The sequence below is a fragment of the Pteronotus mesoamericanus genome, unplaced genomic scaffold (genome assembly GCF_021234165.1).
Source record: "Pteronotus mesoamericanus isolate MK-2021 breed Mesoamerican mustached bat unplaced genomic scaffold, CSHL_Meso_final contig_1189, whole genome shotgun sequence".
In the NCBI taxonomy this organism is placed as follows: Eukaryota; Metazoa; Chordata; class Mammalia; order Chiroptera; family Mormoopidae; genus Pteronotus; species Pteronotus mesoamericanus.
The window spans coordinates 1,629,511-1,656,654 of NW_026555038.1; the positions used below are offsets into that span (position 1 = coordinate 1,629,511).

Below are 27,144 nucleotides of genomic sequence, written 5' to 3' on the forward strand. Positions count from 1 at the left end.
GGAGGGGCTTGGCAGATGAAAGACACATTTTGGAAGTAGAATTATATGGAATTGGTCAATGGATTGGATGTGGGGAGAGAGGTGGGGAGATGGCTGTCCCCCAGGTTTCTGGCACAGGCATGCCCGTGGGCTTCTCGACAGATACTGGACCACACGGAAGGCTGTAAAAGCCCCAGCCTTCGGGACAGGACAGCTAGGATTGATCTGAATCCAGCTTTGCAGAAGCAGCAGAAGGGTTCAGCTGTCTGCTGGCTTTGCCCATTTCGAGGAGCTCAGACAAGGGTTCAGCTGTCTGCTGGCTTTGCCCATTTCGAGGAGCTCAGACACACTAGCGGCACCCAAGCAGGGATTCCAGTCCTCCTGCACTGGGGCCCTTCCGGTGTCTCCCTAGGCTGTGGACAGGTCCTAAGGAACCTGTACAATTCCAGTGCGCCACTAGGGGGAGCATGGCCTGCATTCTGCATCTGGTCGGGAGCGGGGGCTTTTTTGAAGTTTAGATCGCTTCAAAGACTGACTGTATCGGCTTCAGTACTTGGCCCTGGCCCCTGGCCCCTCATACTTCTTGGAAAAATGCCTGACCCATGGCAGGTGCTCAGTAAACCTTGGTGATAATATTAAAACTGTGAATAATACCTTATGTTAGAATTGGATGGGCGTCACCTCTTCTTTTTCAGTGTGAGGACTGGACAAGTGGAACGTGCATTTTGAGAGTCAGGAAAAGAGCTGAGGGACACCTGTGGGGAGTGGGAAGGGGGAAATACCTTAAGGATTTGTTGGTCTTGAGCTTGCCATTTCATCGTCTCTTTCTTTGCAGACTTGGGACACTGTGAGGGACTCCTGAGCTGGTACTTGGATCAGATTGGGCATTTCAGTGGGCAATTGGGTGTGTACCCCCTTGGAGGCTCTTTGTCCTCTTTTTGGGGGTGATAACAACCGTCCCAGGTTTTTGTTGTTTGTCTGTGGTGAAGAGCAGCTGAGATGAAAAAAGTCCTTAGCTCAGTGCCTGATTTAAGGTGAATGTTTTCACACATTATCTCTCTCTATGTTCATCTCAGCCTTATCAACTACGATAGGTTTTATGGATGGAAACTGGAGATTAGATGACTTCCCCAAGGGCACAGGGCTAGTGGTAGAGCCAGGCACTGCCAAGGTCTTCTGATTCCTTCTCTGCTTGGCACTTTAGGAACTACTGTGCTTGATATACATGGAAGAGAGTAGAAAGGCTTGGATATGATTTCTGGAGTTGATATTGTCTGGTTCTGTGACCTGGGGCAAGCCATTTGACCTCTCTTTTAGATTAAAAAACAATTTGTTCAATTAGTATGATAATACCAGCCTTAACTCTCAGGCCTATTGTGTTGAATAGGTGAGCCAAGATTTGTGTGAGTATTTTGGAAAAATGTAAGATAATTTATTGCTATAGGGCAGGACTTTTTCCCTCTGAAGTGTGCACCAGTCCTTCCACATCTCATAGATGCTATCATAAGAGTCTTCGGACTAAAAGAATGATGGTCAGACCTACCTCACTATCACTCAGAAGGCTTATCCGCCTTTCCCTGGGAACCCAGCCTTGTATTTCACAACTGGTTATCAGAAAGTTGTTAGTTTGTAAGATCAGACGGCAGTGTACTGCAGTGGAAAGTGCACTGGGCTGAGGGAAGCAGACTGGTCTCTACTCTTAGTTCTTGGACTGCACAACTAGCTTTGTAACTGTGGGCTAAAGGTTCAATCTCTCTGAGCCTCAGTTTTCCCACCTATAAAATGGTGATAATACTATCTGTCCTGTGTATTTCATAAGGTTCTGAGGATCAAACAAAGTACTGCATGTAAAAGCATAAATGTCCGCAGGGGGATTAAACTTGAGGGCCTGCTGTGTCCTGTGCACTATGCCAGCTCTCGGACAGGGGTGCTACTCTTACTGGCCATGACAGCAGCTCACAGGAAGTCTGGGCTTTAGCTGCAGGCCCAGAGCAGGGAAGAGAGATGAGGATGTAGTTGTATCAACTTCATTGCTTGGGCTGTGACTCTGGACTTGCCCAGGACTCTTATTGGTCCTGACCTAGTGTCTTTCCTCTCCATTGCAGGAAGATGAGAGACTGCTTGGGCACCAGCACTAGTACCATGAGTCCCTGCACTGGTTAAAGCCACCGCCACGACCTGGGCAGGCAGCAAGGTAAGCAGAGAGGCCAGTCCAGGGGAACTCCTGGGATGTGAATGCATTTCTGCCTCAGCTGCTGCCTGGAAAATCCCAAGTGCACAAACAAGTCAAGGCAGTGCATCTGGGTCCGCCTAGCCACCATACTCCAGGACCCAGGGAAAGGGCTTGCTTCCCCTCCAACTGCTCCAGCTAGCTCTCCCCTGCCCCCACCACCACCCCACCACAGGGATTCTTCCAAGTTATTAAAAAAAAAAGGAGACACTGGAGGGGAAGAAAACAAGTCCACTCACTGTCTTCTCCCTTCTCCCCTCTGAGCTGTTTAAGCAAGTTCCCAGGAGCAGTCCAGAGCCCTTGTTTGACTGGAAGGGAGGTAGGAGGAGTGGAATGCGAGCAAAAACTGAGCTGATCAAAAGACAGTGCTGTTTCATGGAAGCCTCCCAGAATTGAGAGAGAGAGAGAGCGAGAGAGAGAGAGAGAGAGAGAGAGAGACAGAGAGAGAGAGAGAGAGAGAGAGCGCGCGCGAGCACGCAGGATCGAGCTAGCGCTGGCGAGAACAGGGTCTCCATGACAACTGGCCTGGCCGGCTAGCCGAGCTCTGCTCATTTGGCTGGAAGGAGCGCCACGAAAGGTCAGAGGAAGGAGCTGTGGGAAGCTCACAGCAGGTATCAGAGCTAAGTGAGTGGATCTGGGGGCCCTGGGCTCCCTGACAGACTGTGGTGTGAGCCAAACTCTGCCGAGAATGGAGTGGGCAGGAAAGCACCGGGACTTTCAGGTAAGGTCAGCTCCGGGCTCAGATTGTTTTTCCTCCGTTCCGGGCCATAGTCTTGGGCTGTTTTCTGTGAGGCAGGCGAGTGTCTGTACTTTCTGCTCAGGGTTTGGGGCTCGGGAATGATGTCATGCTCTAACAGTTGGATTCTATTAGTTTAAGGAGGAGGGGTACAGCCAATTTTCTTAACTTTGCAAGTATAGCTGATCTCACTTTCGCTGAACCTGAAGTGTTTAGACTTCACTGTAGAAATCATCTTACTTTTATTCAGAGCAAAGGCTTATGATATTTTACAGGAAGAATCTGATAGAAAATGAGTTATCGTCACTCCAACATTGTGCTTGTAGTTCTTAAGTGAAAACTCCAGTGTCTTTTGAGTGGCTAGATTTGTTCTAGTGAACACTGTCTGTTTTGTCTCTTGATGCTGCTGTGTCTGACCTGTGATGAAAAAAAAAATGCTAATTAACTCAGCTAGGAGCCTGTGGGGAGTTCCAAGTCTCTCTGGAGCAGTTGTTAGGACTGAGCACTGTCTTAAGGATATCTAAACTGGGGTCCGGGGGTGGCGTGTGTGTGCATGTGTGCGTGTGCCTGCCAGCCTATGTGTCTGTCTCTCCCAGGGAGCTTGGTAAAAAGCAAGCTATCTTTCCTCATTAGTAAGGTCCATCACAGGCTTTCCTTAAAGATATATGGGGAGTGGGCAAGGGGGAGGTAAAGGGCAGGTCTTATGTTGGAGCGGCTGCAAAGAGGTTCCCTATCCAGATACGTGAGTGAGTTCTCAGAGGCAGCCGCTAAGAGCTAGGTGGCCTGAGGAGCCATGAGGTTCAGGGGTTGTGCCCATGGAGTCCTTGGGTTAATGTTTGAACCAGATCTCAGGGCACGCAGTGTGCTCCTGCCCTGTTTGTCCTGTTTCAGTAAAACTTGTTCCGACCTATTGGTGTGGTGTGTGGGGAGCTCAGCGTGGCCTAGGAGTGGAGACTCATTCAGAAAGGCACTGTCATAGGCGAAGGGGGAGCTAGATGGTCAGCGATCTTATTAGGAGGGTAAACGCAACAGACGCGCTCTGCAGTGGAGGCCCGTCAGGAGGTGTGCTTCTGCTTCCGCCATGTTCTATCTTAAACTCACCCCTGGACCTCATGCAACTTTAGTTTCTCTGTTGGGGTGAAGGAACCGCTGCTGTCCTGGCTCTTCGGTTTTTCTTCTTGAACTTTCTGAACAGAATGCCTTTTGTATTCTGGCAAACAATGAGGGGGCCTTCTGCCTCACTCCGGGTCAGCTTGCCAATGAAAGCACTGGCCACCCCCACTGTGGGCTCCCCAAGTGTATACGCTTGTGCACGAATGTTCTGGCCTGAGGGTCCACGAGGTGAACCCAGTGGCCCCGGACCTCAGATGGGGCTCTTCCAAAATGGGGCCTTTTTTCACTACACTTCAGGGATCCTTTGCTTGGGAAGTGTGTTTTACTGGTGGGGGGCGGAGGTGGGGTGGAGGGATATGTCATAACACTGTTGGTTGGGATTAAAGCAGCAGGGTGTGAGGCGGAGGCCCTACTGTGTGGCAGTGGGCAACGCTGACCCAGGATGTCAGTTCTCCTCTGCTCATGTGGTTGTGGCTGGGGCTCCTCTAATTCTGTCGCTCCCACTTGTGGGAAGAGCCTAGCAGGTGACCTTTCTTTGGGTGTTGCAGACAAATAATGGATTTGGGGTTAGGAGACTCAAGTCCATGGCCAGGTTCTCAAGGTGGACACTGGCAAGTCCCTTAACCTCCCTGACCTTCAGATTTATCAGCTATGTGATGGAAAAAATGATAAAACTATTTCACAGGATTGTTGGGAGGAGCCAGTGAGATACTTTCCATGAAAGCAGTTTTAAGTCAGTCAAACCCTATAGAGGGTAAGGTGAATTGGAATTTGAAGGATGGCCCAACTCTCTTCTGGAAAGTCACTTTGCCTCTCTGCTCTGGTTTCCCCATTTATAAAGTACCCTCTTCTCTTCTGTGTTTCTAAATAAAAATGAGAAAAACCTGAGAAGACTTCTTTAAGATGTTAAAGGAAAAAATAGGGCCATCTTGCGTTGGGAAGTTTAGAAAGAGTGGTGTTCACTGTAGACTTTGAGCCTCATGAATGATCCTCCAGAGAGGACGCCTCCTCAGGTCACTTGACTCGTGTTTCGGTACAGAGGAGAGGGCTTCCGGGAGTCCCTGCGCTTCGGTCACGTCCCACTGCTAGCTGGTGGTTACGACGTCCTAAATTTCAGTAGCTGGTGGAGAGGCTCCCGCTTGCCGGGGCTGGTTCCCTCCTGCTCGCTTCTGCTGGGGAAGCCACCCTGCGAGGGCACAAAGGCCTCTCTCCTTGGATCTGGGCTGGAAAGGCAGGGTTCGAATGGGCAGGAAGCGTTGCTGCTCTGCCAGGCCCCTTGGGGGCTGGGCAGCTCTTTCCGGAACTCCTGTGGCTGCAGCTTAGAGGGAAACAAGAAAGAAAGAAAGAAACAAGGAAGTGGGAATTCCAAGGGCAGAGATACTTGATAGGCCGTGGGTCTGTGCCAAGGCACAGAGGTGCGGGGGTGGGAGGAGACGCCAGCAAGGGCATCCGAGACCTGTGCTCAGGGAATTGGTGGGGCTCAGGTGTACCAGGTGGGAACACAGGGAGGGGCCGGGCCCCCATGGGGGCCTCAGCTTTTACTTCTACACAGGGAAAAACCTGCCAGCCATGCCCTGGCATGGTGACTAGGAAGAAGCCCCTAAAAAGACCCAGAGTAGGCTTTTTTTTTTTTTTTGCAACAACAGAGGCCTTTTTCCAGGTGAATCAGGTCACGGCAGCTTCTAAGGCCTGCAGGAGAAGTTGTCCGCAGCTTAGACTGGGGCTGCAGCTGCTCCCCACGCCTGGTCCGTCCAGCTTCCCAGAGCTGAGTCACAACTTGGATCCCTCCATATTCCTTAAGGATTAAAAAGTAACATTCCTGTTCTCACTCTCTCTCCCCCCCTTCCTCTACTCCCCTTTCTGCACACTCTCCCCCTGGATCCCCTCCTAAAATTAGGATGATCAGTTGCCCAAGGGAGTTGAATCTTTGAAATACCTTGGAGGACAGGTCAAGAGCATCCTTAATGCTCTTGGCTCTGCTCCTGCCCCTGGAATGAAGGGTGTATAATTGGGAAGGGCACCCCAGACTCCAAATATCATGGCCACGCTGATGGCCTGGAACTAAGGGAGGCTGTGCTCCATTCCCCACCCCCTCTGATTCTGAGAACTATTTTGGGGAGGCCTGCCTGGTACCTGAGGGAGGTGGGAGGGGCTTAGTCCTGGGCCTTCCAAAGCACCTCTCTGTAGGCTGGTGGGACTGAGAGACCGAAGAGCATGCCTCCCTTGTGCTTCTCTTAGCTGTTACCAAAGAGATTCCTGATTTCCAATGTTGGGCCTCAGAGCGTTTTCTGAGGCAGCCAAGCAAAGGGAACACGTATGTGAGCCTGCAGGAGGCCAGGCAGCTGCCCTGCAGAGCCCCGATCAGCCTCCCTTCTGTGTTCTCATTGGCTGGGGAGGAGAGGATGTTTAGGGCAAGCTGGGGGAGGGGGAGGGGAAATCTGCTGGCAGATAATTGAGTTCTTTGAGTTAGAGGAACCATGGAAAGTGGAGAAGGGGACAGGAGGGCATGAAAGAAAGAAAGAAAAAAAAAAAGACCATCTGGCATAGTCTGCAGGGATTTGTCTTTAAAGCCTGTGGGAAAACTTGAATTAGTGAGTGCCTTCTTCTGGGGGTGGGGTGGAGGACTCCTGCATCTATTTCATGCTGGGAGGAGACACTGCATCCATGTGTCTCAGGTGGGTTGGGGGGAAATGATGAGCACATCTGTCATTTTTCTTAGGGAACATGCCACGTCATGTTGTCTGATTGAAAAAATCTGGCGTCTCTGTTTCTAGCCATAAACCCTAGAAAACTCCTCTGTTTGTGTGTGTGCACACACGTGTATGTGAAGGGGAGAGGAAGATGTTAAATGAGTCTAGACTACATTATTGAAGGATTTTTCCAAAGATCCCTTCTCTTATTTTTTTTGGCTCCCATACACTGTTGTTGAGGGGCTGTTGAAATTATCACAGTATTCTTCTCATCTAAAAACTGCCTGGATGGTGATTGCACTTTCCCTAGAAAGGGTGAATTACATGCAATTAGGGTGTGAAGGCCCTTCTCAACCAAAGCTGACCTGTTCCTAAGGGTTTGTCATGAAACCACCCCACGCTTTCAAAGATCCGGGCCCTTATTCTGTGTGACTTGTCACTGAAGGAGTTTGTATGTGAACTGGAGATCGACTAATAGGAAGCAGCACAGTGAATGAAGGACCGTATGGGAAACTTGAGATGAACGAAGGTTGTGGGAATCAAGGTCTGAAACAGCAGAAGGCTGCTAGAAGAGAGGGACCCTGGGGAAGAGGATTGGAGAGAAGGTAGTTCTCGGGGGGCAGCGGAGGTACAGATAGAAGGGGGTACCTGGGTGGACCCAGGAGGCCTTCACAATTGAGCAGAAGGCTGGCCCGCCCCCGGGGGGCTCAGGGAGACGGTGCTGCATCAGCCCTAACAGGTCCTGGAGCACAGCGGTAGGCGGGGGCAGCCGGCATTGGGGTTGGCACCCCTGTTCATTTGCCCTCGAGCCTGGCAGCAGCCCTGGTGCCCATATGTTCTCTTGGTCTGTTTGCCCATTTAGTCTCTGAACACAGAGGATCGGGGCCAAGAGCCGGGCAGGATCTAAAAAAGTATCAAGTGTGCGATTTATCCCCATGTACGTTGTGTTAGATGTGGTGGTGATTTCCTCCCCAGTGTGAGCCTCTGTCCACAGTGTGAGTAAGAGAGAAGAAACACAGTTAGATTTGCTGAAGTTTTGGGTTTTGGTGGTAGGGTTAATGGCCATCTCATGCCTTAGGCTGGGAAAAAGGAGGAGGGTCCAACTCTTAGATGCTGATTTAAAGTGCTGTTTGAATGGTGGAAGAGGGCCAACTAAAGGCTTGGAAATATGGGGAGGGCAAGGGTTCTCGGCTTCTGTCAAAGTGTCTCGGAGAGTGTCAAAGGATGGGGTGGAAAGGAGTGAGTAATAGGAAGAGGGAAATGGGAAAATTGGAAAGAAAACCATAAAGTCAGCTAGGTTTTAGAACTCTGCGTTTCGTTTGAGGAACTGAATTTTGGTGTGCTCTCTTGGGTCTTGGAACACAGGCCCCCTTACGGAGTTCTGATATGGAGATTTATAGATTGTTTTTAAGTGGATCAGCCCATGATGTATTTTGTTCAACTAGATGCTCAGTGAGTGTGTGGTGCTGCCTTTGAGCGGCTCTGGAGGAACCATTTGCACTAAATAGGAGTATTTTACAGGCAGTGTAGTGCAGTGATTAAGAGCTGGAGTTCAGGGGTCTTATAAGCCTATATGTAGAACCTGACATTACTGTTTACTAGCTGCGTGCTCTCGGGCAAGTTATTTAATCTCTCTGAGCCTCAGTTTTCTGGGAGGCATCTGTAAAATGGATACAATGGTAGTACTTAGATTGTTAGAGTTGTGGTGAAGATGAAATGAGATGATGCCTGTAAGGCTCTCCACCCAGTGCCTGGCACATAGTAAATGTTCAGGGCTTTCCATTATTAACATCAACATAGAGCAGCATTTTCAAGACAGTAAAGCAGGCACCTCCTAATCCAGTTGGAGTTCCTATGCTAGGAAAGTCAAACCAGATTGCTCTTTTAGTACGAGTTTCCACTTTGCACTTTCTTCATCTCTCTGTCAAGGCCCCAGGAGAGCGTCTGAGGTGGCCCTCAGCCTGGCATCACAGGCTCAGCATTATCTTCTGGTAGGGTGCTCGCCCCCCAACTGTCAGGGGAGACTAGCACTGCCTCTTGCCGCCCGCTTTCCTGCAGGCCAGCCCCCGAAGGACTCCTGTGGTCCCCCTTAACCTGGCACTGGAGGCTCTCCCCCAACTGCTCTCCGAGCTCCGGGAGCAGACCACCCCAGGGCTCCTGTCTCCACTTCCATGGATTCCGTCTGTGCATCCCTCAGGACCCAGCGTAGAGCACAGGCTTTTCAACCAGCTCTGGGGGTTCGTCATCTGGCTCTTCTGCTTCCTGTCTGTGGATCTGTGGCGAGCTAACCCCTGTAACCTTTAGTGTCTTTGTCTGGAACGTCGGAGTATTGTTATCCACCTCAAAGGTTTGCTGTCGGGGTGAGTTTATTTATACAAAACACTTAGCTTAGTTCCTGGCATGAACATGCACTCAGTAAAAGTTAGCTGTTGCTGTTGTTAGAGATCCCTCCTGCCTGTGAATTTCTTTGCCTGCACACTCAGTAGAAAGCACCCCAACCAGGTAGTCTTAAGATCTGACCTTTAATCCTGGCTCTGTCTGTGACTGGCTGGGTGATCCTGGGAAGGTAACTCGGCTTGTCTAGATTTCATTTTCTACTTTTTGATAGTGGGAGGTTTGGATCGAGTGTTTCCATTGATATTCTGACTTAGTTTTCCAACTAGATCCCCTGAAGTATAAGGAATTAAGTATAATATTCTATACATTTTATTTCCCCAAATATTTGAGTAACTTTTTTTTTTTAACCCCATCAGCCAGATTCTAGGAAGCATGTCTACTTGGAGGGTTGGGAGCTTGTTCTCAGGTGCACAGGGCTTGGCTGCAACAACCTGCAGGGAGGCTCCAGCCCTTAGTGAGCTGCAGAGCCCACCAGGGCTGTAAGGCAGGAGGTGGGTTTCACTTGGTGCTCTGGGAGAACTCTGGCCGACACGCGGGGAATCCTTATTTGTTCTGCTGTGCAGACCTAGACCAGCTCTGAGAATAAATACTGCCATCACTGCTTCCTCCCCTCAGTGGAGAAAAATGGCAGTGGTTTGTGACTGACCCTCTCTCTTTTAGAGTTTTGAGTGAGCCAGCTATGCTCAAAGACAAACCTGTGTGTCAGGGGAAGAGTCATCCAATGAGAGAGTCATGTTTAAAGCCTGAGCTCTGGACTGCCGGGGGTCGAATTCTGGCTCTGCCACTTCCTAGCTGTGCCAGCTTGGATAACTAACTTAGCCTGTTCCTGCCATAGTTCCTCCTCCGTAAACTGTCGTAGGGTTGTGAAGCCTAAGCATCAGGTGCTAAGAATAATGGTACCTTGTATCCAGTGCTGAATGAAACGTGACCAATTGTTGTATTTATTATTTCATTGTAAGCCAAGCAGAGTTTCGGAGTTTGTAACCTGTTGCAGGGGGTTGTTCTGCTGAGAAATGTGAGGCGCTATCTCCTCCCTCTGCGTTTTGGGCGGATATCTAGGATCAGCGCAGTGGTCGTAAGTGTCCCCCAACCAGTACCTAGGCCATGGCGCCTGTGCCTTGCTGTGGTAAAGAAATATATAAATCAGAGGGGAAATCTGGCTGAACCAAAGGCGCATGTCAGTTGAAGGGTCCCTCTCTGATGAGTAGTGCGTGTTGTCCGGCACCGGGGTAGGGCCGTGAGCGAGATGGGAGGTGGGCTGAAGGAGAGTGTAAACTCAGAGGCAGAGAGAGCTAGGTATGAAGAGAGGGCAGGTGGAGGTGGCTAAGACAGTCAGCGGCATCACGAAGCTCCCGGCACTTTATCTTCCCAAGAGATGCGTCCACTCACGGGCCCCAGGTGAGCTTTGCCCTGGCAGTGACCACGCAGACCGCTCTCAGAACAGCAGCGGATTGAGACAGGAGGTTCTAATCCATTCCTAACACGAACGAGTAGCTCGTGTAGTCTGGTGCATCTTATCTTCAAGGGTAATTATAAAGAGATTTCCTTCTCCAACTGCAAGAAACAGGAACTTTTGCTGCCAAACTTAGCAGCGTGTTTTAAGTCCCTCAAATCTCCTTTGAGTGCTACCAAAGCACTCAGCTTTGTTGTTATCTCGTGTTGAAATATAGCCTAGAAAGGTCATATCAACAGTGCCAATTTATGGGCTGGCTGAACCCAGGATGGCCTAGGGCAGAATGGGGAGTTCCTGGGAGTAGGTGCTTCACAGATTTTCCCTTTGAGTGAGGCTGTTTATAATTTAAGGTTCCTTTTGCTTTAAGAGACCACACTCGGCAGGTTAGTGTCAAATATTTTATTTCTCCTGTTTGACTTCTGCAGGCTCCCCCAGGCAGGAGCCCAGACTCCATGGTAGCTCCCTGCACAATCAAGAGAAGCTCAGCCCTGGTACTTACAGTATGTCCTACACTCCTTATTGGAGGTACATTTTCCTGGCATGAAGTTGTGCCAGGATCCCCAGTCCTATTTAGTTTATTACCAATTTTTGACCTCCTGTGTGTTCTGAAGGAGTGATTAAAAAAGGGGAAGACCAGATGGTGTACAAGATACACATGGGGCTTTGTTCTCACTTGTAACGATGAGGATAAGAAAGCCAGACCCCTGCGTGCATATATGTGTCACTTGACAAAATGGATGCAAATAAGAAAGGTAATTAAGGAACCCGACTGACCTGGCAACTATGAAGTGTGGTACTTGAATGAGAGAAGAAAATACCTGGGGCAGCTTGAGATGAACTTGGCAATGGCAGGAACCATGGTTTGCATTCTGTGACTTGACTGACTCAGCTGCTGTGTTCAGAGAATTTAGGGTTTGGAATTTGGAAAGGGAAGAGAGCACTGAAGTTCCTTATTTTCTTTGCCTCCTTCTAACCCCCGATTCAGTCACCCCTTTGGGTTCAGGCATAAATGGAAAGACTGCTGGAGAAGCTGCTGTGTTTAAAATAGAAGGGGTTCCTGTCTCTCTTGAGTTTGTCATCGCTGCTGCTCAGGATTGAGTTACTGCTCCGTTGTCTGGGAGAGCCAGCTGTGAGGATGCTGTGGTAAGAAGCAGGGTGGGTTTTATTGACTCTGAGTCAGGTGCCCAAAGGGAAGTGGCAGGGATCAAGCGAAAAAGACAATAAGGAGGAACAACCGGAAATTTTTGTTTTATTTAAATCTCATTAAGTGGAAATAGAAAAGCTTTTTTTTAGTCTCAAAACCCCACAAGTGTTTGGTAAACCCAGGTGGGTTTCAAAACCAGTGCTATCCAGACTTCCTTTTACCTGAAAAATGTCTGAGGTCAGATGTCTACGTAGCTTTGCTGGAAGAAGTTAAGCCCTGGGAAGCTGTAGGTGCTAAAGGGGAAAACCATGGCATTATGCGTGTTTTGCCATAATAAGAGAAATTGGTGGGGGTTTGGCGGGGCCGGGGCGGGGCGTGGAAACCGCAGCTCTTGTGATGGCGTCCCCGCCCGAGAGCGGGTCACGTTTTGTCAGTGGGCGAGGGGATAACGCAGTCTTGCTGTGTCCCCAGGAGTTTATTTCTCCTCAGCTCTTCCTCCTTTTAATTTACCATCTTTCCCTGAGATCCCATATTCTACAGCCACCAACTAGTTGGAGAAAGAAGGGGGATGGGAACTGTCCAATTCTGCTTCTCTTGGTTAGAAACTGAATTTATTTATTCACTTGATACATTTTTTTTTTTTTTGGAGTATGCATTTTGTTCTAGTCACTGTTATAAATGGTGGGGATGTAGAGATAACTAAGACAGCCAAGTCCTTGAATCACGGAGCTTAAAGTGTAGTGGGGAGCAGCTAGTAAACAAGCAAACAAATCAATAAATGAGATGAAGAGCGCGATATGAGCTGTGAAGGAAATAATGGTGCTGAGAAGGAGAATAACAGGAACTTGAGACCATTTTTCAAAGAGAAGTTCGAGAGGGACTCTCTGAGAATATAACATTTGAGCTGCAAGTTCAAGGAAGAGAAGCAGCCTAGAAGGTGCAGCTTTGGGGGAAGTACGCCCCTGGGAGAGGGAGCAGCAGAGGCAAAGCCCTTGAGGTAAGAAAGAGCTTCGCATGTTGGAAGAACATCAAGTCATCGTTGTTAGAATACGGGGAGCCCTGGATGAGGGTATAAGACGTTGGTAAAGGCTAGTTCAGGCAGAGCCTCTTAGCAACAACAGACAGCAAGGCGTTTGGAGAACCAGCACGAGGGGTGTATATGTGTATGTGTGTGTGTATATATATATGTATATATTAATTTTTTAAAAAATATTACTTTTTGAGACAGAGGGTGGGGGTAGAGAAAGAAACTTATTTATGCATTTTTTTTGGTTGATTCTTGTATGTGCTCTGACTGGGGATCAAACCTGCAACCTTGGCATATCTGGATGACACTCTAACCTATAAGCCATTTGAGAGACGGTTGGGTAAAAGGAGCATTGAATTTGATTGTCTGAGAAGAATCAAGAATAAAATATGGGCAAACAGAAAAGACCTGGAGTGGGGATAGGCACACAGCTGATTAGCTAAAGAGTTGAATCAGTATTCAGTTCTGCATACCTTTTGGGATCAAGCAAATACGTGTTTTAAAGATTTCTGTAGATGTTAAGTTAGTGTTGTATCATTAGTAGAATGCTTACTCTTTTCTAGGCATTGTATAATACTAGGCATTTTCCCTTGCATCATTTTGGTAAATTCTCACAACAATCTTTGAATGAGTTTGTTGATATTCTCATGTCTACAGATGAGGAACTCAGAGCAGCTGACATCCTTAAAACTCAAAGCTAAGTCTGTATGATTCCAAAAGATGTGCTTTTCATACACCTCCACTCTGATCTGTATGCCAAGTGTACCTCCTCTTAGTTACCTAAAATAATTAAGAAATATTTTTTCCTGTATTGTTATCTCTTGTTTACTGCCATGTTCTCCTTTCTATCCATTGGCAGCTGGGATGGATTTTGTGGGGTTGAATGAGTTCCCTCCCCACCCGCCCCAGCTTTCTCTGAAAGGAGTACCTGGTTAATATTGAGAATGCCTGTCCTTATCAAAAACGGGGGAGGGCCGGCGTGTGTGGCAAGACTTGAAAACAGATAACCTGAATCACTGCTCCTTGCCTGGGTAGGAGGAGTGATCATCTTTCTCATTGGTACTCTGCAAGTAGTTAGATGTCTTAGATTATGATTCCTCCTGTTTTAGGTAAGAAGATGGATTTTTTTTTTTGAAAAATTAAAAAATTTGTCAGTCAACTAACATTTATAAATAAACTCTGATTTCCTGGTTGACAGGTCTCTTTTAGAGTCTCCACATTTGTTGGAAATGTTTCAGAAATTTATCAGGTCGCAACTTTTCACTGGTTGAAAATTGAACATTGACTCATTTCTATTGGTAGATACTTCTTTTTCAAGGGACTGATCCTGTTTGGATTCTATAAATTAAGGGTTAGGATTCTGAAGTGAAAATGTGTAGGGTGTTTATACATGCTCATTCCTCGGTGTTCATGAGGTCTGTGTTCAGCCAAGCCAGCCGGTTTTGTGATGGACAGAGCAGAGTGAGATTGAATGTCAGGTTTAGCACAGATTCCTGGCACATACAAGAATTTCTTTTGTAAGTAATGGGGTTCTGCTTTTCTGTCTTCCCTATTCCTGTTTGTGTTTAATAACTACTTCGCTCCCAAAGGAAAAGATATGTGGTTAAGAAAGATTCCTTAGACAGTGCTTTTTACCTTTAGCACGGATCCACTTGGCAGACCAGAGGTGGTCACCCACCATGAGCGGGTCCACACGGATGAGTTAGGGGATGAGGCCGAAAAGATTGGTCAAGGTCAGGTCTTGAAGGGCTTGAAGCCTCTGTGAATTGGGGAGTTGTTGTTCTTCTGAGAGCAGAACAGGAACACAAATAGGATTTGTTTGGTAGAAAAGAAACCTATAAGACCACTTGGAAGATAGAATTGGAGTGGGAGGAAACTTGTTTATACTATTGGGTTTAACTAAGAGCTGATATTCCAGTCTCTCAAAATTAAGAGAAGGCGGAGGGGTCTGAACTCCACACTGCAGAGCTCTCTGGAGCCGTAGAGTAGTGGTTTGTGGACTTGAGCTTGCCCCAAACTCACCTGGGGAGCTTGTTGCCAATCAGTAGTCCTGAAGTGGGGCCTGAGAATTTGCATTTTTAACAAGGTCCTGAGTGCTGCTGGTGCTGTGCGCTGGGAACCACTGCTTAAGAAGCTCAGCAGCTGAGATTCAAATGAGGGTGTGAGGGCCAGATGCTAATGGGTATGCTTTCTTTCATTAACCTAAAATTTCATGTCTTTTCCTTAGAATCTCTTGGGTGGCTTACCCTATAACATGAGCAGAGCTGCCCCGGGCACAATGACTCTTCTCATGATGTCTATATCACTCCCAGCTGAGGTTTCCAGCTATGTGCTTGTCTCTAAACAGCTGTTTGACTGATTTTTTGAAACATGCCCATCTGGGCACTTGATTCTGTTAGGCTAGGTGACACGTATGCTGGGACAAGCTCCACCCTGGCCTCCGCTCTTCAGCACAGCCTCCCGGGCAGGCTGAGCATACTGTGTTCTGTTGATTAGCCAGGTTTATACAAGACATGCCTGGGAGATTACCTCTGTAGCTCCAGAGTACAATTTCAAGGGCAAAGTCCACTGTTGGCAGCTGATAGGCTGAGAACACACCTGGAAGAGAGGCTTCCACTTGACTTTGACTGAGCCAGGCCACAGGGGTCAGGTTTTCTACTTGTCTGCTGCCCAGCCAGGGAATGTGGGGACGCTTCTCCCAGAGCAGCATGGCTCCAGGAACTGCCCCTTGCTGTTGACTTCAGGTCCTGTGGCTTCAGGTGATACATTTGAGTCAGCAAATGTAACTGTTTTCTCTCCCTTGACACTCTCATTTCTTGAATCTTTGTCTGTATGTGCTTCTCCCCTTGGGGAGAGGATCTGCGTTACTCCTTCGTGGTCAGTGACTGCTCGATTTTCCCCTGAGCCTCTCTCTCCTCTTCCTAAACTTCTGATTAGTTCAGTACAATTGTAGATTCCTGTTTCAGTGTGGGAAGAGATAGTGAAGGTTACCTGACCTCGCACTGCCTGATCTGTTTCATATCCCTGCACACCCAGAAAATGATCATTTTTGTAAGGCACACTGGGGTAGAAGACGGAGGCTGCCCCAGGGCTGTGCGCTCTGTCTGCACAGCTGTAGCCCATTCTTGGCATATTGGCTGGGGGGCTCTGATCCAGTCCCAGGTGCCCCAGGGGTCAGAGGTGAGAAAACTGAGTGTCCAAGGTGGCAACGCTAGGACCAGGATGCAGGTCTCATTTCTTCTGATTGCTTAACACAAGAACTATCATGTGTTACAATTTCAGATTAGCAAGCATATAGGAAACTGTCTTAGGTTAACTTTTGTTTTAGATCATTTTCCTTTTTTAAAAAAAATAAAACCAATACATTTGGTTTTAAAATGTTTACAAAATAGAAAAATATGTCAGAATATGAGCCTCTTCAATAAATATACTCTCTAGAAGATATAATCACTGTTAACAGTTGGGTAACAATGGATCCTTTTTATTCTACAATAGATTTATATATAGGTTTATTTTATTTTTAAGATAAAGATTATCCTCTAACCAAAAAATGGAAAATAAGAAGTGTTGGCAAGGAGGTGGAGAAATTAGAACCCTCATGTTGCTGGTAGAGATGTAAATAGTGCAGCTGTTGGGGAATAAAATTCTTTTGGTTCCTCCAAAAACTAAAATTTGCCATGTGGCCCAGCAATTCCACTAATCCAGGTATAAACCCAAAATAATTGAGAACAGGGGCTCAGATATTTGTATGCCAATATTGGTTCATAGCAGCACTATTCTTGGTAGCAACAACAGAAGTGTTTATTCACAGATGAATGAATAAACAAAATGTGGGAAATAGAGTGATTATTCAGCCTTAAAAAGGGATGAAGTTCTGATACATGCTCCAATGTGGACGATCCTTGAAATCATTGTGTAAAGTGAAATAAGCCAGACACAAAGGACAGATATTGTGTGATTCTGTTTATATGAAGTATCTGTAATAGGCAGATTCATAGAAACAGAAAGTAAACTAGAGGATACTAGGAGCTTAGGGAGAGGAGATGGGGACTTATTGCTTAATGGTTATCAAGTTTCTGATTTTGGGGTGATGAAAAAGTTTTGGAACTAGTGGTGCAATGGTTGCACAACATTGTGAATACCACTGAGCTGTAAACTTAACAATGCTTAAAATGGCAAAATTTATATATATTTTATTACCACAAAAAAAGGAAAAATGATTTACTCTACTGAAAATTTTTTCACCTGATCATTTACCTAGGGTATTTTTCCATGTCAGTGCATTCCTTTTAACGGCAGCATCGTGTTTCCTCAGGTGGATGTATTGTACTTTAATCAAGCCCTATTGATGGACATTTGAGTTGTTTTCCAATTTTTTTTTAATAAACAGTGCTATAATAAAAGCATTATATAGCTGTCTTGCCCAAGTATTCTGGTACTTGTATTACCGTAGGCCAAATTCCTAGAAGGGAAAGAAGATTTTCTGATCAAAGTGTATTATGCTCATTTAAAATGTTAATAAATATTGCCAAACTGCTTTCCAAGGAAGTTGCATCAATTTAGTTCTCATCAACTGTATATAAATGTGCCTGTTTCCACCACACCCTTGGCAACGTGTGTGTTATTAGGCTTTGCCAATCTGATAGGTGAAAAAGAATTTATTATTGTTACTTTATTTTGGACCTCTTTAATTATTAGTGAAATTGAATACCATTTCTGCTCCCTGGAAGTTGTGGTTATTTTTATGTGAATTTTCTGTTCAATTATTTTGTTCATTTTCCTGTTTAGTCAGTATTTTTTTCTTATAGATTTGTAAGAACTTTTACATACATATTACATTAGAACTCTTTACCTTATGTGTTGCTGATATTTTTCCCCCAGTTTTTAAAAAAATTTTGCCTTTGTTTATGTTATTTATTTGCCTTCCACATGCTTTAAGTTTTTATGTAGGCAGATACATGATATTGAACTTTGTCATCTCCCCCCATGGTTTTTGAGTTGGCTTTTATGTCATACTTTTAAAAATTTTCTTCACTCATCAGGATTATAAAAATAATTCATTTTTTTATGATTTCAGTTTTTACATTTAAAGTGTTAAGTTTGTAATTAATAAAAACCCAAAGACATGTTTACTAGTAAATTGCTCTTTACATAAAAATTGCAGACTTGTCCACTATTGTGTTTTTAGTGAGTGAGGCTCTCTATCTTCAAATTCTCGTGATGCTTCTTATTTAGTATGTACCACAGCCATTAAAAACATTTTCTGCAGCATTTATAAACTCAATTTACAAAAAAAAATTCTTTAATGAGAGAGGCAGATCCCGAAATTGCACCCACGTCTTCTGATTCCCAATCCTGTTTCTTGTTTGTTTTCTGTTACTCTTATACGATACAGCCAGATATGCTATTTTTTTTACTATTTGGGGATAGTTGTGCCACTCCCCTTCTGTAAAACTTCCCTTGGACACACCAGACCTGGATATTGTGACACACTGGACCCAGACATTGCAGTGAAAGCAGGGAGGCAATTGCATGTTAAAGGCACAGGGTTTGGTGCTGAGGAGACTGATTCATTGGCCAAAGTCTGAATGGAAGTTGAGACCCAGGAAGGTAAGATTCTGTGGAAGGGGAACAGCAGGAAGAAGTGGGGAAAAAAATTTCTTAATCTGTTTAGAAGATAGATTAAGGAAGGTTTTTTAGAGACAGAAGAGAAAAAATGTTTATTGATGACTCAGTTACGTCCCAGACACTGAACTAGTAGGTTCCACCTAATTGTATTTAAAAAGTCAGCTTTTGGTGCTGGATTAACCTCTGGTTGCTTCTTGTAAGGGTTGTGAATCAGGAAAAGAAAACCTTATTCAGAGGTCAGATTAAGTATAATCCTGGAGGCCAAAGTTAGAGTTTGAGAGACTGAGGAAAGTAGCACTGACCCAACATCATTCCTGTCCCGGTCAGCCAGTTGAGACCAAAACGTTTTTTAGCATAAATGGGCTAAATAAGGAAGCAGAAGAAGAATGTACTTCAGATCAGCAAATGTTCACCAGGCCCCTTGTAGGACCAGCTGCATAAAGTCATACAGTCCCTACCCTATTATTAAAGGATTTAATAATAGTTGAACAGACAAGACATATGAAAGATGAGTACCCTGTAGTGTGACTTACGCCGCTGTACGAGTGGCACTGGGAGGAAAGGATTAATTCAGTCACTGGTGGGAAGCAAGTCAGGAAGGTGAGGGCAAGGCTTCAGAGGACACGGTTCAGATTTTGCAAGAGGCACAGATTTTTTTTTTTAAGTTTGTACCTTCAACCACTCTGAATAGTTGTTTTTTGTTTTTAAAAATTTTATTTATTTTTAGAGAAATGGGAAGGGAGGGAGAAAGAGAGGGAGAGAAACATTGATGTGCGAGAGATACATCAGCCGGTTGCCTCTCACATACCTCTAACCAGGGACCTGGCCCAGAACCCAGGCATGTGCCCTGACTGGGAGTCAAACCGGCAACCTTTTGGTTCGCAGGCCAGCACTCAACCCACTGAGCCACCCCAGCCCAGGCTGCATAGTTGTTTTTCGAGTGGACAAGGCAAGGAGGGGCCTTCCAGGTGGAGGGGTTAGCATGTGCAGGGACAGAAGGAAGCAGTGTGTGCAGAGTTAGGCAAGTCACTGCCCCCTGGTCGTTTGGCTGCACAGAGCAGTGCAGAGTGAGCGGTGTCAGGATACGACTGCAGAGACCGGTCTCAGGGCTGTACCTACCACTGTCCTCATTGCACCTCACCCCTAAACATAGTGGGTGTTTAAACAGCAGTAATTTTATTATCATCTCTCATGGTTTTGGGGGTCTTGCTTGGGGTCTTCTTGTGTAGTTTTAGCCAGAGGGCGGTGAGGGCTAGAACCCGTGGAAGACTCACTCACCCCTGTGTGTGGCACCTGAGCTGAGAAAACTCAAGCAGCTGGGCCTCCCCAGCTCTGTCCTTTTCAGGTCACCACACTCCCACCCCCTGTGGCCCCCCGGTGGTCCCCCGGCATGGCTTTCTTACCAGGTGGCCGAGAGCCGGTGCCCTGAGAGAGGCTGGCAGAGGTTGCATGGCCTTTATCCAACCTCCCTTGGGAGTCACACACCCTCACATGTTCCTCCAAGTAGTTACAGGGGCCCTCTGGTTCGAGGAGAGGAATATCAAACAATTTGCAAATTGATTTTGAAATTACCACAGTCATACAGAGCAACTTGAATTTTACACTGTCGGGCTGTTTGACCAGACTTCATTCATGGCTTACCATCTACCTAATGTCACCACGGCCTCTTATACCTGAACTACATGGTGTTTAAATCAGCTCACTTTCGAGCTTCAGTTTATCTTAAAAGGAAATGTTATCTCACTTTCTTAAAGTGGAAAGTCAGTATTATTTACTGTGCCCAGAAGATAACTTTTAAAGTAAATACAATGAGCCCTGGCTGTTGTGGCTCAGTGGGTTGAGTGCCGGCCTGCAAACCAAAGGGTCGCTGATTCGATTCCCAGTCAAGGCGCATGCCTGGGTGGTGGGTCAGTTGGGGGCTTGTGAGAGGCAACTGGTTAATGTATCTCTCACACATTGATGTTTCTCTCTCTCTCTTTGTTCCCCCTTCCCCTCTCTCTAAAAATAAATAAATAAAGTCTCAAAACAAAACAAAACAAAACAAAACTGGTTAAAATGTTTAGCTACGTAGTGCTGTCCATCCAAGTCTTCTTTCTCTTAAGAGATTATCAAGGGTTAATGACAAAAGCAAATGAAGACTTGTTTCTTAATCTAGTGAGAAGGTTTGAAAGAATTAAAGCGTGAATGACTCAACCGCCCTGCGATTTCATGTGCTGAATGCTGTGTGACACGATGCGGGAGTCTGCCGTGCGGTCCTCACCCACAGCTCGGGAAGCGCTGCTGTGGGCAAGGGGGCTGCGGAAAAGCATGTGAGCACTGGGGTGATATGGCTAAGTTTGCAGGGTCACTCTGAAGTGTAGAGAGCAGATCTTAAGAAAGTAAAAGCAGGAACAAGGAGATGGTTTTTAGGAAATTATTGCAATAATCCAAGCAATTGATAATAAAATCTGAATTAAGAGTGGCAGGGGAATGGAGGAGGTGAATATGAGACATTAAGGAGGTAGCATATGCAGGACTTGGTGATGGATTGAACCAGAGTAAGAAGAAAGAAAAGTTACGGATGAGTTATAGAAACTTGGGTGATTTTGTGGAAAAAGTACAGGAGGGGAGAGTGTTCAATTAGGGGCGAAGTGGAAATGAGGAGTTTAGGTTTACTCAACAGGTCTAAAGTATGTCTAAAAGGCACTCATTTTTCTTAAAATCTTTAACATAAATTTGTTACCATGTTATAGATTTATCTGATTGTTTCTTTGGAGTATTGAATATTGTTTAGATTCTTCCTCTCCTGTAGTTTCTGTAAACTAAATTAGATATAGAGCCTTGCTTAGATTTAGATTTAAGAATTTTTGATGGGAAAGACCCTTTATAAGTGATCCAGCAGATCAGAGGCCCATAATGTCTGGTTTTCCCACTATTATTAATGCTAAATTTGGTTACTACTTAAGGTAGGGCCAGCCAAATTCCTCCACGGTAAAATTACAGTTTTCATTTTATAACTAGTAGATAATCTGTGGGTGACTTTTGGCACTCTTCCCCATCAATCTTTCACTTAAGTGGTTATATTTTTTAAGCTTTTTATTGCGGAAGATGTCAAACACACACAAAAGTAGAACAGAAGATGAACACCCATGTATCCATCATCCAGCCTCAACTATTATCAGCACATGGACTGGCTTATTTTATCTTTATCCTTGTCCACCACACCTTTTTCTACTGCATTTTTGGAAACAAAAAAAGCACCATACCGTTTCATCCATAAATACTTCAGAATGTGTATCCAAAAAATCTTTCAGACATATTTTAGACCTGTTGAGATCTGACCAGCAATTTTTAGTTGCTTTAACTGGGCGTGGAGTACGCTGATGATTGAATCGATCCAGAGTGCGGACTTTGAAGGTATGTACAGTAGAAGGAGAAAGGGCCTAGGGATTTGAGGGTCCCTAGCGCCTCAAATCCATGGATCATGGATTCTCACCTAGAAGGACAGAAAGGTGGTGACTGATGTGAACTAGGGAAGAGAGACTTGGCCAAGGTCAGAGAGCAGCTGTTGGTTAGTAAAGAGGTCAAGAGGTTGGCAGGAAGGGAAACTGTGGTCAGGGGGCAGGATTTTGCAGGACAAAATTGGGATGGGTAATCTCAGGCATTGACAGGTTTGTCCATAGGTAGGGTGACTAAAGTAACACTGAAGTTAGGGGGTCAGCCGTGAGGCAGGAGTTTTGAGTGGATCCGTCCACATAGGTATGGATGTTGCCAGGATGAAGAGGGCCGTCAGGGAGAGCCCGGTGTCTGTGAGGCCCGGAGGTGGGGTGTGCGCCGGTGAAGAGCCTGAAGATGCGGGGTAGCCGCTTTACAGCAGAGCCGTTGCACTGGGGAACAGGCTGGAAGCACAGTCGGTGGTGCGAGGAGGCAAAGCGAAGAAAATACAAAGCATTTTAAACAGGCTTTAAGCTCCTTGTACTCTAGTTGACATTGCTGCCCACTGACTGGGGTGGGAGGAAGCTACTGGAGTAGGGGATCAATACAGAAGAGGAAAAGAATTGTGACATGTGGGTGAGGTTGAAGCAGGAACCCTCTAGAGCAGATGTACTTGATCGCCTAAGTGGTACCTGTATTAGGGGAATTGGCCAGTGAGTCCCCGCTCACTGTTTTATCTCTAAGGGATCCTTTTGTGTAGTAGCTCCTGATGCCTTTTTGATTGAGGTTTATTTTGCTAGACAATCCTTGTGAGGATTTGTTTTGCATTCTTTACACTTTGCTTGTAGGTTTTGGGTAAGGGCAGGTAGATAGGTTACCCGTCTCTGGAGAAAGCCTGGTCCAGAGAACGCCTAGCATTTCCTGCTGCTGGTGACCGCTTGCCTCTTAAACTAGAAATCCATCGATACCTCGGGACTAGAGGTGGAGGTCCCCTTTCCTGATCTTGTGTATTCTCATCTTTGTCTCTAAAATACAAGGGAAGGCATATACCCCCTACACAGGGTGGGGCAAAAGTAGGTTTACAGTTGTGTGTATGTGAAACACAAGAGTTTATTCTTATATTCTTATTTATTGTATTATTTTCTATACTAACAACTGTAAGCCTACTTTTGCCCCACCCTATGTGTGTGTGTGTGTGTGTGTATCTGTGTATCTGTGTATCTCTCTCTCTCTCTCTCCCCCTCCCTCTCTTGCTCTCTCTCTCTCCTGGGTCATTGTCATCAAACCTATAGGAAAGAAGCATTTTGTAGCTTTCAGTTTTGAAGAACTTTGAGCTAAAGTCATGGACTTGTGGATGAGCCACAAATGAATATTGAAATGAAAATTCCTCTTCCTAAGATACCTCTTGAAATAATACTTTCAGGATGATCATCACTGAAGGGAAGAGGTTAAAGGGGAGTCAGGAGAGAAGAAGGCCAACCTGGCTTAATACCAGCATCTCCTTGATGCCAAAGCAAACAGAATCTGTGCCCAGTGGAGGCTGGAAGTGGGATAATTTCTCCCTATCTTGCCAAACACCTATGTTTCAGGGAGTGACTGACCCACAGGCTTACATGGTTTTTATGAGTTTTACTGTTAAGAGAAAAGTGTGTTAGGCTGTATTTGGTGCTCATTCCCTGCTGACTTTGCTGGTGCGCGGATGCACGTGCGTGGATGCAGCACCAAATACAGTGCGTGAGCAGAAACGTCAGCTCTGCTTTATGCACCTCTTCCTGGAGGATAATAGTACTTATTTATATATGAATAATAGCTTACAACATATAAAATGTTTTTACCTACACCATTTCATCGGGTTTATAGCCTGTCCTTTGAGAAGAGGACTGGAGGCGGCTGGCTATAGAAGACATAATAAAGACGGCACCCCACTGTACTTAGTGGAAGGAACAGGGACTTCAAAGTCAGACCTAGTTTGAATTCTGGCTTCTCCTTTTACTGGCTGTATGACCTTTAGTTCTAGTTTTACTTAGTAAAATAGAATTGAAAACGTTTACCTCACAGGATAGTTTTAGAGTATTACATGAATTAACATAATTAACACCTGGGAACAATGGTTGGCACACAGTAGCTAACTGGCAAAGAGAGGCCTTAATCATGTTAATGACATAGAAACAGATCGTCAACACCAGAGAAAAGAAGGGCATGGAAATGCCCTAATGTAGTCCATTAAGATGGCTTCTATGAATGACCTTATTTTTTTTTTTTTTTCTTTTTGGTTCCTTGGTAGCTGTGGAAACTGACTTTCTGATACTCTTTACCTTTAGGAAAGAGGAAACATACCATTTTCTCAAGGCAGACAGAGTTTGCTTTTTAATGTTACATTTTAATGAGATTTCTTATATGGACATCTTTGTTGGAGATGTTGAATAATATAGTAGATAGTATTCTTTACCATTTTTTAAATCGAGAGGTATTTCTTTCTTGTTTTTACAACCTCAAGGACATTTCTTTTACTATTTTTACAGCAGATGCTTATGCGATCTCGATTTCCTATAGCTCTCTTGTGGTGACTGCTAATAAAACACGATGTATTACAGGCAATTGCAACTCAGTGAAAACCACCCTGTAAAGAGCTGAGCTCATGGTGTAGCCATATAGCTTTCCAGTGACCTAACTGATAGAAAAATGGAGCTTAAAATACCCAGGAGCATGGCTATTCATCACACTCCTTAGATGGTCTTCTTTAAATATCACTTTTTTAGTTGGGATTTTGTAAGCGTTGGACAGCAATCAATTCAGAAATCCCGAGTTCTGTATTCTCTATTCTGTATTCTGTATTTCCAACTGAAAGCAGATCCACAGACTTTGGAAAACAGATGGAAGGATTGACTTTCTCCTAGAAAGTTAAGGCCCCGTAACTTGTGTTCTTGCCTGTATAACAACATTACGGATTTTGTTTAATCTTTATAATAGCCCTGGGAGGGAAGGACCCTGACCAAATGTTTAATTCTCTTTGAAGTCCCAGGCATTGGACTTTTCCTTCATTTACAAATGGGAGGCTGACTCAGTGTTGAGAGATCCGGTGAACAACCCATTGCCTTCCTCCTTTTTCTTCTCCATCTCTTTTGGGTCATAAATGCCAGACAGGGATTGCCCTTTGCTTTGTCTGTGTGACTGTTTCTGATCTGGAAATGACCATCATCACTTCTAGATAATGCCAACCCTGTACAATTGCTGAATGATGCTCACATCACAAGCCAATCATGGGATCATAGTGACTCAGGGAGAGATCCCAGTTGGGGGTGGGTGACTTTTCCAGAAGATGGAAAACAATGCCAGAGCAGGGAAGTGACTGCCTTCAAAACGCAGAAGGGCCCCTTGCTCTCTTTAATCCTTTTGGTCAGAGGCAGGTAGAATGAGGGGAATTTGAGCCACTGAAAAATTTGCATGTGTGTGCTTTTCTCCTCTTGTTCCTACCTTTCCCTCTTTGCATTAGTGATCTTAGGAAATAGGAAAAACTGCCATGATCACAATCAGTGTTTAATGCAAAGGGGAACTGATGGTGGATTTTCACTGACATAGGACGGGCTCAGGCTTTGGGGCCTGGGATGAGGTTGACTGCTGATGGAGATGCAGGTAGCTGGCTCCTTGGATGAGAGTCTGAAAGTACAGTGGATACCCATGGGTGCTCAGATAAGTGTACTTTCCTGTGCTTCCTTAACAACTGTCAGCCCTCAGGGGGCTCGTGGAATAGGGGATAACACACCCAGAAGGAAGATACACGTGCTAAGAGAACATCTGTACTGGTTCATAGATGCCACACTGCCAATACTTTCTTGGTTGCTTCCGGATTTGAGATGTTTCACATTTGCCTATGTGCAGGCTGGCTTGTGATTACCACCTTGCCTGGCCAGCCCGCTCTCCTCACTCTGTGCCTTGAGCTTCCCACGCCTTTATCTCCCCCAGCCTTTATCTCACTAATTCTGGAGAAACAGACTTGTTGGTTGTGTAGTCAAGACTAAGGCCACTGTGAGGCCATTGCTTTGTTGCCTCAGTCACCGTCTTTATCCCAGTTAATTCAGTCATAACTGGCATTTTCTTAGGGCTTCTGAAGGTGTATGAGGGGTGAGGGTAAGGGGAGGGTGTTCTTACGATGGACTCTAAACCAAGAAGCTTAACCAAGAGTCTACTTCCTATTGCTGAAGCGCCACCCAAAGAAGCGGGTCTCCATGGCAGGTTCAGAATGTGAAATGGAGTATGAATTATTATTGACATTTTTGTGAGGGATTTGGGAACTGTGTAGTTCTCTCTGACTCCTACTCTCTGCCCTCCAGTCAGAGACAGCTCTCCCCAGCTGACCCCCCACCTCTTGTTGCCTCCACGTTGTTCCTGAAGATCCTCACGCCAGGTGAAGGCCTTGGAGCCCTCCTCGCGCTTGCTTGTTTTTGCTGAGCTGTCGACACATGGCTGTCTGCAGCCTATCTCTTTTGCTAACCTCTTGTTATTCCAGGTAAAATCCTCCTGCTGTTGGCAGACCAGCTCGCCCTTATTTCCTGTGTCTATTCTTTTGTGCAAAATAAGCTCACTTTATTGATTTTTTTAATAATAAAAGGAATACATGCTCATTGCAGAATACTTGTACATAACAAAAATATTAGGAAGAAAGTAGGAAAAAATCACATGTGCTACCAGAGATAACATAATTACTATTAATTTTTTGGTATATATTCTTTTGGATCTTTTTTCATACATGTTCTAGATATGCTTATAAAAATATATACAAACAGAACATTGTGCTATATGTTACTTTTTGTACTAATATTACTTTTTAGTGTTTAATGCTGCATAGAATTCCATTGGATGGATAGTCATTATTTAATTAATCTCCTGGATGATGGACTTTTGGGTTGTTTTTTATTTTGCTATTAAAAACTATGTGGTGGTAAATATATATATAGCTATTCATCTATCCCTACTTGTATGAGTATGAGTTCAGGACAAATTTCTAGAAATGGAATTGGCAGATCAAAATGTATGTAATGTACTTGAAGTATGTAATAGTATTTTAAATTTTAAGTATATGAAAAAGAAAATAATTTATGTAATAAAAACTTATGTACCTGTCACTCGAATTTAATAAATACTAGCATTTTACCATATTTATTTCAAAGCTCCTAATTAAAATGTTTTTTATATGACAGATATGGCTACAGCTTCCCCCAATCCTTTCTTCCTACAATTCTCACGACCACGTATCTCTTTTCCTTTTATATATGTCTGTCCATAACTAATGCATAGTATTATTCATTTTAAAATTTCTACACCTGACACCATTC

The 27,144-nt window shown here is 45.2% G+C and overlaps 1 protein-coding gene across 3 annotated transcripts in view; it reads left to right on the forward strand.

The window, feature by feature from the left end:
• DENND2B (DENN domain containing 2B) overlaps positions 1-27,144 on the forward strand; it is a 155,995-nt gene that overhangs the window by 51,124 nt on the left and 77,727 nt on the right. The window contains exon 1 of one of the 3 annotated variants that reach the window (XM_054583027.1): positions 2,672-2,930. The exons of 1 other annotated variant lie outside the window; for it this stretch is intronic. The gene's annotated coding sequence lies outside the window, so the exon portion shown is untranslated. Of the gene's footprint in view, positions 1-2,671; positions 2,931-15,450; positions 15,529-27,144 lie in introns of those variants that run through there. One more of the 3 variants, XM_054583032.1, reaches the window with a different exon arrangement.